Here is a 10000-nt window from a genome sequence, read left to right as displayed (position 1 = left end):
ACGGGTGGCTTGTTGTATTTTCTTAACGTGATCATGGGGAAGAGAACACGTCGCAACATGGAGACAGAGTCAGGAGCTGGACCGTCGGTAGCTCATGATACTTCGAATGGTAGCGATTTGCCAGGGGTTAGTCGCGAAACGAGTGTTGCGACGGCCGTAATAGATCCTCCGACGCGCGAATCGATGGATCTGTCAATGTACGAGGAACTTTCACAGCGGTACCAACAGTTGGCCGAACGATTTGTTGTGGTACAAGAGCAATGTACTAGTTTAGCACGTAGAGTAGGTCAGGCAAATTCAGAGGGAGCTCAGTTTGCAGGTCCCCATGTTGAGTATATTTCACATAGAGAGTCGGTGCCGCCTTTTAGAGCCGAGATCCCATCATCACAACAATTGAAACGAAACCAAGAGGTAGAATCTTGGATACGGCACGTCGAGAATGCCACCCACCCACAGAATGATGCCGCGCTTATTCGCGCTGCGAAAAGTTCATGCCGAGGCACAGCAGATCTCGTGGTAAATTCGCCAATTTTCGACGGGATAACGTCATGGGATGATTTCAAGGGTAAATTAAGGGCTAGATTTAGGGGCACCTGTTCCTCTACAGATTTCTTCAGGCATCTCAATAATTACAGATTAGCGCCAGGTCAGGCACCGGCTGATTTCTTCGTAGTCATTGAAACAATCGTGTATCAGGGGGTAAGAGATTATCCCCGCGCGATGGGTGCTCCAGACGAAGTTATGCGCCGAATCTTTTTGCAGGGACTTCCAATTTGGTTACGGGAAGCAATCGTGTTGCATGACGAGGGTCCCCTTCCGCAGTTAGCAGATGCCGCGCAGAAATTTTGGAGCCTCCGAACGAGTAGTGGATCCGTCGAAGGACCGCCCACAGTTATTGATAGTTCTGTGCGAGAAAGTAATGCAAACACGTCACGTGATTCTGTGCGTTACCGTGGCGATAGTCCGCCTCGTCGCCGTCAGCCGTATCCTAGCTTGAAAACAAACACCAGAGATTTCAGGGAGAGGAGAGTGTTGCCAGATGTAAGATGTTTTAAATGTAATGAGAACGGGCACATTGCACGAATCTGTCCCTTTTCACAGGCCCACGGAAGGCAGCCGTTCCCATCCTTTCGTGAGCCACGTCAGACGGGAATCCGAGATTCAAACTCCCGAGATGCCCCTGGTAGCGCCCGTCAGTGATGCGATTCACTCCGGCAGACCCGTGATTCGTATCAATGTAAATGATATTACTTGTAATTGCTTTGTAGACACGGGCTCAGAAGTAACATTGATACGCGAAAAAATGAAACGGACACTGAACTTAAAAAAGGGGATTCAGCCTTCCTTTAGATCGCTAAGAAGCGCGTCGGGCCATTCCTTTAGGACGACGGAGGATGTAAATCTTACTTTTGTTTTGAGTGATGAGGTAAAATGTTCACATAAAGTAAACATTGTAAGTGACACGGTATCCTTCCCGGGAGATATTTTGATCGGGATGGATTGGCTGAGGCGATTCAATTTTCGAATGGTAGCATATCATTCACCTGCCCGTAGTTACATGGTATTTAATGGTGTCCGAGTCAGAATGGCGTTCACAGATTGTCCCTCGTTAGGTCTCTCAGAGATAACCGAGCGTCGTACGCAGAGTTCAGGTGCGCGTTGTGCGTCCGTAGAAGGTATCACGCCGGTCTATTGTGCCGAAACAATCGTGTGTCAGCCTGGGTCTGGAATGTTCATTACGGGTGTAGTTTCGCGGGACTTCCTAGCATCCATTGCTCAGGTTGCAGGAAAGACTGCAAAGGTGCTAATTCCGCGTAGTATTGTACAGGTGACAGATGGTAGTGCGCCAATTTGGGTCGTGAATGATCGTTGTCAGCCAGTCATTTTTCCACAGGGGGAGTTGCATTGCCCAGCTTGAAGCTGTTAATGAGGTTTTTTCAAGTAAAGTAGGTCATGCTTCAGGTGATTTAAATTGCAGAGAACATGATTTTGGTTCAGTGGATATAGAAAGTTGCATTTCTCATGAGTCTGGTGGTTCGCTTCAACATCAAGAGCCAGATACCGACTTTAATGAGTTTATGGATGATTTTGATACTAAGTATGGGATATCAGATTTCGGGTATAATGATCAGGACTTTCAGATTTTTCCATGCACAAGTATGGACGTGTGTACGCTTCATATGCCATCAGGTAAAGACTCCTTTATCCCTAAGGCAGACTTGGATCATCTCGGTTCAGTCAGACGAGCTCAGTTGCTTGAAGTGTTAGATAGATACGCGATCCTCTTTGATGAAGACGCCCCTTTAGGACGAATTCCTGGGATCCGTCATACGATTCCCACGGCAGATTGTCAGCCGACAAAAACGCGGCAATGGAGGCTGCCGGAGAGCGCTCGCGCTACAATCCGTGAAGAGTGTGCAAAAATGTTGAGAGACGATGTTATTGAGCCATCCATGTCGCCCTGGTTGTCTCCGGTCGTCCTGGTCAAAAAGAAAGACGGCGGAGTACGTTTTTGCGTTGATTATAGAGGATTAAATCGTGTTACTACGGCAGATGCGTATCCGATGCCGCGCCTTGATCAGACAATAGATGAGCTTGCGGGCACCAAGTGGTTTACAGCCCTGGATGCCAGGTCCGCATATTGGACCATAGAGGTAGAAGAGAAAGATCGGCCCAAAACCGCCTTCAGCGATGGCTTTAGATTATTTCAATTTAAGAGGATGCCATTCGGGTTAGCAACTGCCCCCTCTACATTTCAGAGAGCAATAAATGCTGCTTTGAGTCCGGTATTAGGTAAGCATGCCCTAGCTTACCTCGATGATGTCGTCATATACTCATCCTCATTTGAAGAACATCTCTATCATTTAGAGGAGACTTTGTATTTGCTCTCTCAAGCTGGTTTCAGGCTTAATGTGCAGAAGTGTCGTTTTGCCGTTAATACCTTTAAATTTCTCGGGTTTCTTGTCACACCACAAGGGATCTTGCCTGATCCCGAGAAAGTAGAGGCTATAGCTGATATGAAACCGCCGAAAACAGTAAGGCAAGTTAGACAATTTCTGGGTGCCACAGGTTTCTTTAGGAGGCATATTGATCATTATGCTTCGGTTGCTGCTCCAATCACACAGCTTTTACGAAAGAATACTAAATTTAGGTGGGAGGCCAAGCAACAGCAAGCATTTGACAAGTTGAAATCTAAATTAACGTCAGCCCCAGTACTGAGAAAGCCTAACTTTAACGAGAGTTTTGAACTGCATTGCGATGCTTCCGGTATAGCTATTGGTGCATGCTTGATGCAAAGAAATGAAAAGGGAATGCCACAAGCAGTTGCTTACTATTCTCGTAAGTTGAGGGATGCCGAAAAGAAATACCCGATAATAGATCTCGAAGCTTTGGCAGTAGTGGAGGCGGTTCGTCACTACAATCCGTATTTGTATGGCCGTCATTTTCAGATATTCACGGACCATCGTCCGCTTGTTCATGTTTTTCGGAGGATGACTAAGTCGGTCAGAATGACAAGATGGAGCCATGAATTATCCTTTTATAATTATGAGTTGAAATATAAGCCAGGTGCATCACACCATGTTCCTGATTTGTTAAGTCGTAAAGTTGCTAATGTTGATGAAGAGCTGAGCCCTCAAAGAGTTGCAGAGGCGCAGCGTAGAGATCCATTATGGCAGGAGTTGCGGGAGTATTTAGAGGAAATACGGGTACCAAGACGGAGATTTCCACTCCCTCTTGAAGAATTCGAATTAAGAGATGGATTGCTATATCATGTCAGAATCCTTCCAGAGCGGGTGCTTCAACAATTAGTCATCCCCAGGTCTTTAAGAGATGTAGCTCTTCAGCTAGTGCATAATGATAGATCAGCTGCACATCCTGGCATCTTCAGGACGTATTGCAGGCTGAGAGATCGCTTCTACTTCCCACAGATGCTTGCGGAGGTGAGAAGGTTTGTCGGTTCCTGTCGAGAATGTCAGAGAAGGAAAGGGGTCGGTCGTCGTGCTCCTTTGGCCTCGATGCCCGAGGTCACACAGCCGTTTGATAGGGTCTCGGCTGATTTGATAGACATGCTGGGTTCTGCGAGTGGACATCGATACGTTCTAGTAATTATCGACCATTTCACTCGCTATTTGCAGTTGGTTCCTCTTTATTCTAAGAATGCAGAGACAGTAGCAGATGCTTTCGTGAAGGAATATGTTACTCTGTTTGGGCCGCCGAAAGCATTATTAACCGATAACGGGGCAGAGTTTATAAATGCCTTATTTAGAAATGTGTGCAGAATATTGCAGGTTAAAACGATGTATACAACCGCTTACCACCCACAGGCTAATGGTATGGTTGAACGCAGCAATCGTGTCATAAAAGATTCGTTGGCAACACTTGTGGATCAGCACCCCAACGACTGGAACGATCTTCTGCCGTATATAAGACTGGCGCTGAACACAGCGCTGCATCGCAGCATCAACCAAAAGCCCCTATATCTACTTACAGGCAGAGACTGTTACTTCCCAGGGAACCTTACAAATTTTGAAGATGCAGACGAGGATGCCGCGAGGACGTTGCGTGAGAGGCTGAACGACGCCCGAGAGACTGCAGTCCAGGTTGCAAGAGACTCCAGAGATAGGCAGGCGCGAGATCATGACAGGCGTGTGAGACGGCATGCAGGATTTGACGTGGATGACCTCGTCCTGGTGAGAGAAGTTCGTCTGAGAACGCGAGGCCCGAATGCAGCTTTGAGGCCCCGGTGGAACGGTCCCGTGAGAGTGCTGAAGGTCATCGGTCCCGTGAACTATGTGGTGCAGAACCCGTACACCCTGCGGGGCGAGATGATCTGCCATGCGAATCGTCTACGACCATACAGGCCGAGGGCGGATTTGGAGTTTCCGGAGCCACCACAAGAACAACTGGAAGAGGATGCTGGCCAGGCAGATGATGGAGTAGAAGAGAACGTCGATGACCCAGGCCATGTAAACGACGAAATGGAGGATGATGTGGATGACCCACCCCAAGTCGATGGTGAAGGATCGGGAGAGGATGAATAAAATGGAGAACGAGGCAAACCAGGCGCAGGGTTGTGAGTTGCATGTATTTTACGAAAGGGGAGTCAGTCAGTGGTTGTGAACCCCAGAGTTTCTCACCTATATGCGCTTAATCACTGCTTTATATTCCCTTATAAAACCACTAATCATGTGCATCTCTTTTCAGTTGTAAAGTCCTGGTTGTGCCTGAGTGAGGTAGACGGTGACGTCTCCTGTCCATGTGTGTCACGAAATATCCTTTCAGGAGCTGATGGCGAGCACCCGTCGCCGTTTCACGCGACGCCAAAGCACGCCAACTCGGCGTTGGCGCGCTTTCAGGGGGAGGTGTTGTAGTGGACCGCCTGTGTACGTCCCCACGGTCCCCTACATATGTTTTCGCCTACACCCCCCTCCCCCCTTTCGAGATGAAGAACGATGTCCACCCTCGCTCCACGGAGGAGGTCGCAGCCTCGTACGCCTCCTAGATCTCCCAAAACCCCTGTTTTATCCCCCGGGGGTGAGGATGCCCGGCGCGGTGAGGAAGCTGCGGCAACAGAAAACGGGAAGCCCACCTAGAGCGACTCACCTGTGCGGCCTCGTCACCTTAATGTTTTGTTTGCTTTATTTTTGTTTGTTTATTTCGTGTTTTAATAAACTTTTTACATGGTGTTTTACACGGACATTAATTTGTAAAGAGACCACCAAAAATGAAACAAATAGGAGTTTATTTTACTATGTACACGATGGTTCTTTTTTATTTTTACTATTTATTTCTTAGAACTTTTATTCATCTTATGGATAAACTTTACGGATATTTTTATTATTATAATAAGAACATTTTAATGTATATTGTAAGTTTTTATTAATGCAAGTCTTATGAGAAACAAAACTTAGTTTCGCGGGCCGAGGTGACAATGGAAAGCCCCCGGCCCTTCAAGCAGGGCGGTCCGAGGTCGAGGGCAGTTGAACTGCTGGACTGTGGTTGTGGTGTTCAGGGTAAGGTGGTCTCGGAAATATAAGAAGTTTTTAAGTTGTATTATACGTGAGAGAAGGTGGTTCTCGTTTTAATGTTTGTGTTTCGTGTTCTACAGTGTTTTATGTTTATTTCGTCTTTTGTGTTTTAAGTGTTTGTTTTACTGTGCTATGTTTTCGTTTTAGCCTTGTTTTAGAAAATAAATCGGTAATTTTATAATAACTTTTTATAAGTCCCTGACTCTTTGTGAGAAGGAAGGCTGAATAACGCCTCAACATATTTTAGTTTTTATAGTTTACAAGACCAACAATCAAAAACCCTAGAGTATAGATGAAGCATCTATACACGCCTCTCCTCGGGATTCTAACCACGCCTACCTCACTTCGGCTCATTTCCACAACTACACTTCACACACACACACACGCGCATACACACTTCTGTCGCTCCTTTCCACACTTCTTCTGACCTTGCATCCCTTCTTACACCATACACTCGTTCCCGAACGTACCAATCGGGTGGTGGCAGTGACGCCTTTACACTCTTTTTATGAGCCTGGGGAACGTTGCAAGTAATGAACGCTACAAACGCATGTATATGTATGAGTATATATATGCATAAATATACACACATATATATATATATATATATATGTATGTATCTGTACTTATATATATATATATATATATAGCATATCTTGTAAACTCGACAAAACAAAATCAACTTTGGCAGATTGATTCCTAAGATACTCCCACCCTGAAGACCCTTGTCATGAGACATGGACGCATGCAAAACAGTCACGAGGCGCCAGGGGCGTCATTCAGCTTTTTCCTTTTTTTTTTTTTTTTTTTTTTTTGATAAGCTATTCTAGGAGATTTTAAATCTACAACCTAAGCTAAAAAGGTGTAAGTTAAGCAAAAAAAAAAAAAAAAAAAAAAAAAAAAAAATCGTGTCTCCTGGGAGGGTGGAAGGGCAATCAGAGTCTTGGGGGTAATGCCCCCCCCCCCCCAAAGCCCCTCCAAATGACGCCCCGATTAGCGCATTCTTTAGATCACAGTATGCAGAAAATGCTTTTGGGGGGAAATGTTTGTTTACCATAAACACATCAAGATGAAAGGGTTCGTACACGTGTGGCATTATGCACATGCATACTCATTCCAGTAATAAAGAGTGATAAAAAAAAACAACATACGAGCGCACGCACTTATTCAAGTTTTCCATTTCTTTACCATAGTTGTCCCGAAAAACTATATTATGCTTTTTTGGTGTCCATGTTCATACAATTTGCACCAAAATTATTTTCGTTACCACAAATCATAAATCATTTACTTTCATATTTGCTTTCAAGTTTGCATTCTGCGATTTTTATCACTTTATCACTATCACTTGTTTTTTTTAACTATCTTCCAGATTCCTAAATTTCTCGTCAACGATTCCTAACCTTCACACATGCAGCGGAAACCCACACAACCGCCGCCGTTGACTTCAGCAATACAATAAGCCTTCGAATTCCCATGCAACTCTTCCATGCCGATCCGCAGGTGCCAACGCATGTTTTTCTTCCTTTCTAATCCGTCTAATTTCAGGAACTCATGACTCATGCCGTAATCTTGCCACAAGACGACGTCCGCAAACATTATGGATATCCTCCTATAACTTGATTTGCTCCAGAGTGTATTACAACGATTCAGAATACAAAAGAAAACTAAAAAACTAAAAAAAAAAAAAAAACTAAAAAAAAGAAAGAATATTCATATGGCAATCCCTTTTATCGCGGTCTCCCCCACCGGGCGCCGAAAAGTAATTATTACTCCCCAACACCTGCACGTGGTCACAGGAGCACGTGGCGGAAGGGGAGAGAAGGGGAGGGAGGGGGGAGGGGTCATTAAAGGTGAGGGGGGGAGGGGGAAGGGGGTCATTAGAGGTGAGGGGGGGAGGGGGAAGGGGATCAATAGACGTGAGGAGGGTGAAATAGATAAGTCGGGGAGGGAGGTGGGGGTGGGGTGGGGGGTCGTAATAGATAAAGGAAGGTGAAATGTACAAACTTAGGTGAGGAGGAGAGTGAGAGAAAGTGAAATAGATAAGCTTGGGGAGAGAGCGGTTCAGTTGAAGTGAGAGTTAGGAAATTAAATAAGCTTAGGAGAGGGTGAAGAAATCATTGAGGGGGAATAAGACAGACAGGGAGTGGGGAGCGGGGGAGAAAATAAAATACCGGGTTTATTTCAGAAGTAATTCAAGGACGAGGGTAAAGAGGTAAATAGATAAATGGTTGGGGGAGAGTGAGGATAGATAAACTGATCGCGACGATATTGGTATCCAAAGATAACGGTTCACTTGTTTGGGTCGTTTGTCTGTTCGCTTGTTTGGGTCGTTTGTCTGTTCGCTTGTTTGGGTCGTTTGTCTTTTTCTTGTTTGGGTCGTCTGTCTTCGTTTGTTTGGGTCGTTTATATTTTTCTTGTTTGGGTCGTTTGTCTGTTCGCTTGATTGGGTCGTTTGTCTGTTCGCTTGTTTGGGTCGTTTGTCTTTTTCTTGTTTGGGTCGTTTGTCTGTTCGCTTGTTTGGGTCGTTTGTCTGTTCGCTTGGTTGGGTTGTTTGTCTGTTCGCTTGTTTGGGTCGTTTGTCTTTTTCTTGTTTGGGTCGTCTGTCTTCGTTTGTTTAGGTCGTTTATATTTTTCTTGTTTGGGTCGTCTGTCTGTTCGCTTGGTTGGGTTGTTTGTCTGTTCGCTTGTTTGGGTCGTTTGTCTTTTTCTTGTTTGGGTCGTCTGTCTTCGTTTGTTTAGGTCGTTTATATTTTTCTTGTTTGGGTCGTCTGTCTGTTCGCTTGTTTGGGTCGTTTGTCTGTTCGCTTGTTTGGGTCGTTTGTCTTTTTCTTGTTTGAGTCGTCTGTCTTCGTTTGTTTGGGTCGTTTATATTTTTCTTGTTTGGGTCGTTTGTCTGTTCGCTTGTTTGGGTCGTTTGTCTGTTCGCTTGTTTGGGTCGTTTGTCTGTTCGCTTGTTTGGGTCGTTTGTCTTTTTCTTATTTGGGTCGTTTGTCTGTTCTTTTGTTTGGGTCGTTTGTCTGTTCGCTTGTTTGGGTCGTTTGTCTGTTCGCTTGTTTGGGTCGTTTGTCTTTTCTTGTTTGGGTCGTCTTTTTTCGTTTGTTAGGGTCGTTTATATTTTTCTTGTTTGGGTCGTTTGTCTGTTCGCTTGTTTGGGTCGTTTGTCTGTTCACTTGTTTGGGTCGTTTGTCTGTTCACTTGTTTGGGTCGTTTGTCTGTTCGCTTGTTTGGGTCGTTTGTCTGTTCGCTTGTTTGGGTCGTTTGTCTGTTCGCTTGTTTGGGTCGTTTGTCTGTTCGCTTGTTTGGGTCGTTTGTCTATTCACTTGTTTGGGTCGTTAGTCTGTTCGCTTGTTTGGGTCGTTTGTCTGTTCGCTTGTTTGGGTCGTTTGTCTTTTTCTTGTTTGGGTCGTCTGTCTTCGTTTGTTTGGGTCGTATATATTTTTCTTGTTTGGATCGTTTGTCTCTTCGTTTGTTTGGATCTTTTGTCCGTTACGATTGTTTGGGTTGTTTGTCTGTTCGCTTGTTCGGGTCGTTTGTCTGTTCGCTTGTTTGGGTCGTTTGTCTATTCGGTTGTTTGATTCGTTTGTCTGTTTACTTGTTTGGGTCGTTTGTTAGTCCGGTTGTTGGATTCGTTAGTCTGTTCGCTTGTTTGTAAGCGAGACATAACCTGAAGGAGAGCGAGTTGGGATGTCAGCAGCGAAAACAGACACATGGGGCAGAGGGAGGAGTGAACGCCAAGCGAATTAAAACACAGCAGGCAGAAGGGAGGATAAAAACAGACACTTGGGGGGGGGGGGGGGGGAGTGAACACGGGAGTGTGAAGAGAGGGAGTGAAGGGCGTGGCGGAGGGGGAGGAGGAGGAGGGGGAGTGCAGGGAGTGAGGGAGGCAAGGGAGGGGGAGTGCAGGGAGTGAGGGAGGCAAGGGAGGGGGAGGAGGAGGAGGGGGAGTGCAGGGAGTGAGGGAGGCAAGGGAG

At 45.7% G+C, this 10000-nt stretch overlaps 1 protein-coding gene across 3 annotated transcripts in view; it reads right to left on the bottom strand.

Moving 5' to 3' along the window:
* Nucleotides 1–10000, bottom strand: part of LOC125041971 — a 52744-nt gene that overhangs the window by 32468 nt on the left and 10276 nt on the right. For 2 of the 3 annotated variants that reach the window (XM_047637414.1, XM_047637416.1), the window contains exon 1: nt 7430–7477. The exons of the other annotated variant lie outside the window; for it this stretch is intronic. The gene's annotated coding sequence lies outside the window, so the exon portion shown is untranslated. Of the gene's footprint in view, nt 1–7429; nt 7478–10000 lie in introns of those variants that run through there. 3 annotated transcript variants of the gene reach the window in all.

This window comes from Penaeus chinensis, chromosome 31, assembly GCF_019202785.1.
Source record: "Penaeus chinensis breed Huanghai No. 1 chromosome 31, ASM1920278v2, whole genome shotgun sequence".
Taxonomy (NCBI): domain Eukaryota; kingdom Metazoa; phylum Arthropoda; class Malacostraca; order Decapoda; family Penaeidae; genus Penaeus; species Penaeus chinensis.
The sequence above is the reverse complement of the archived record's forward strand: the minus strand, read 5'-3'. Positions and strand labels throughout refer to the sequence as shown.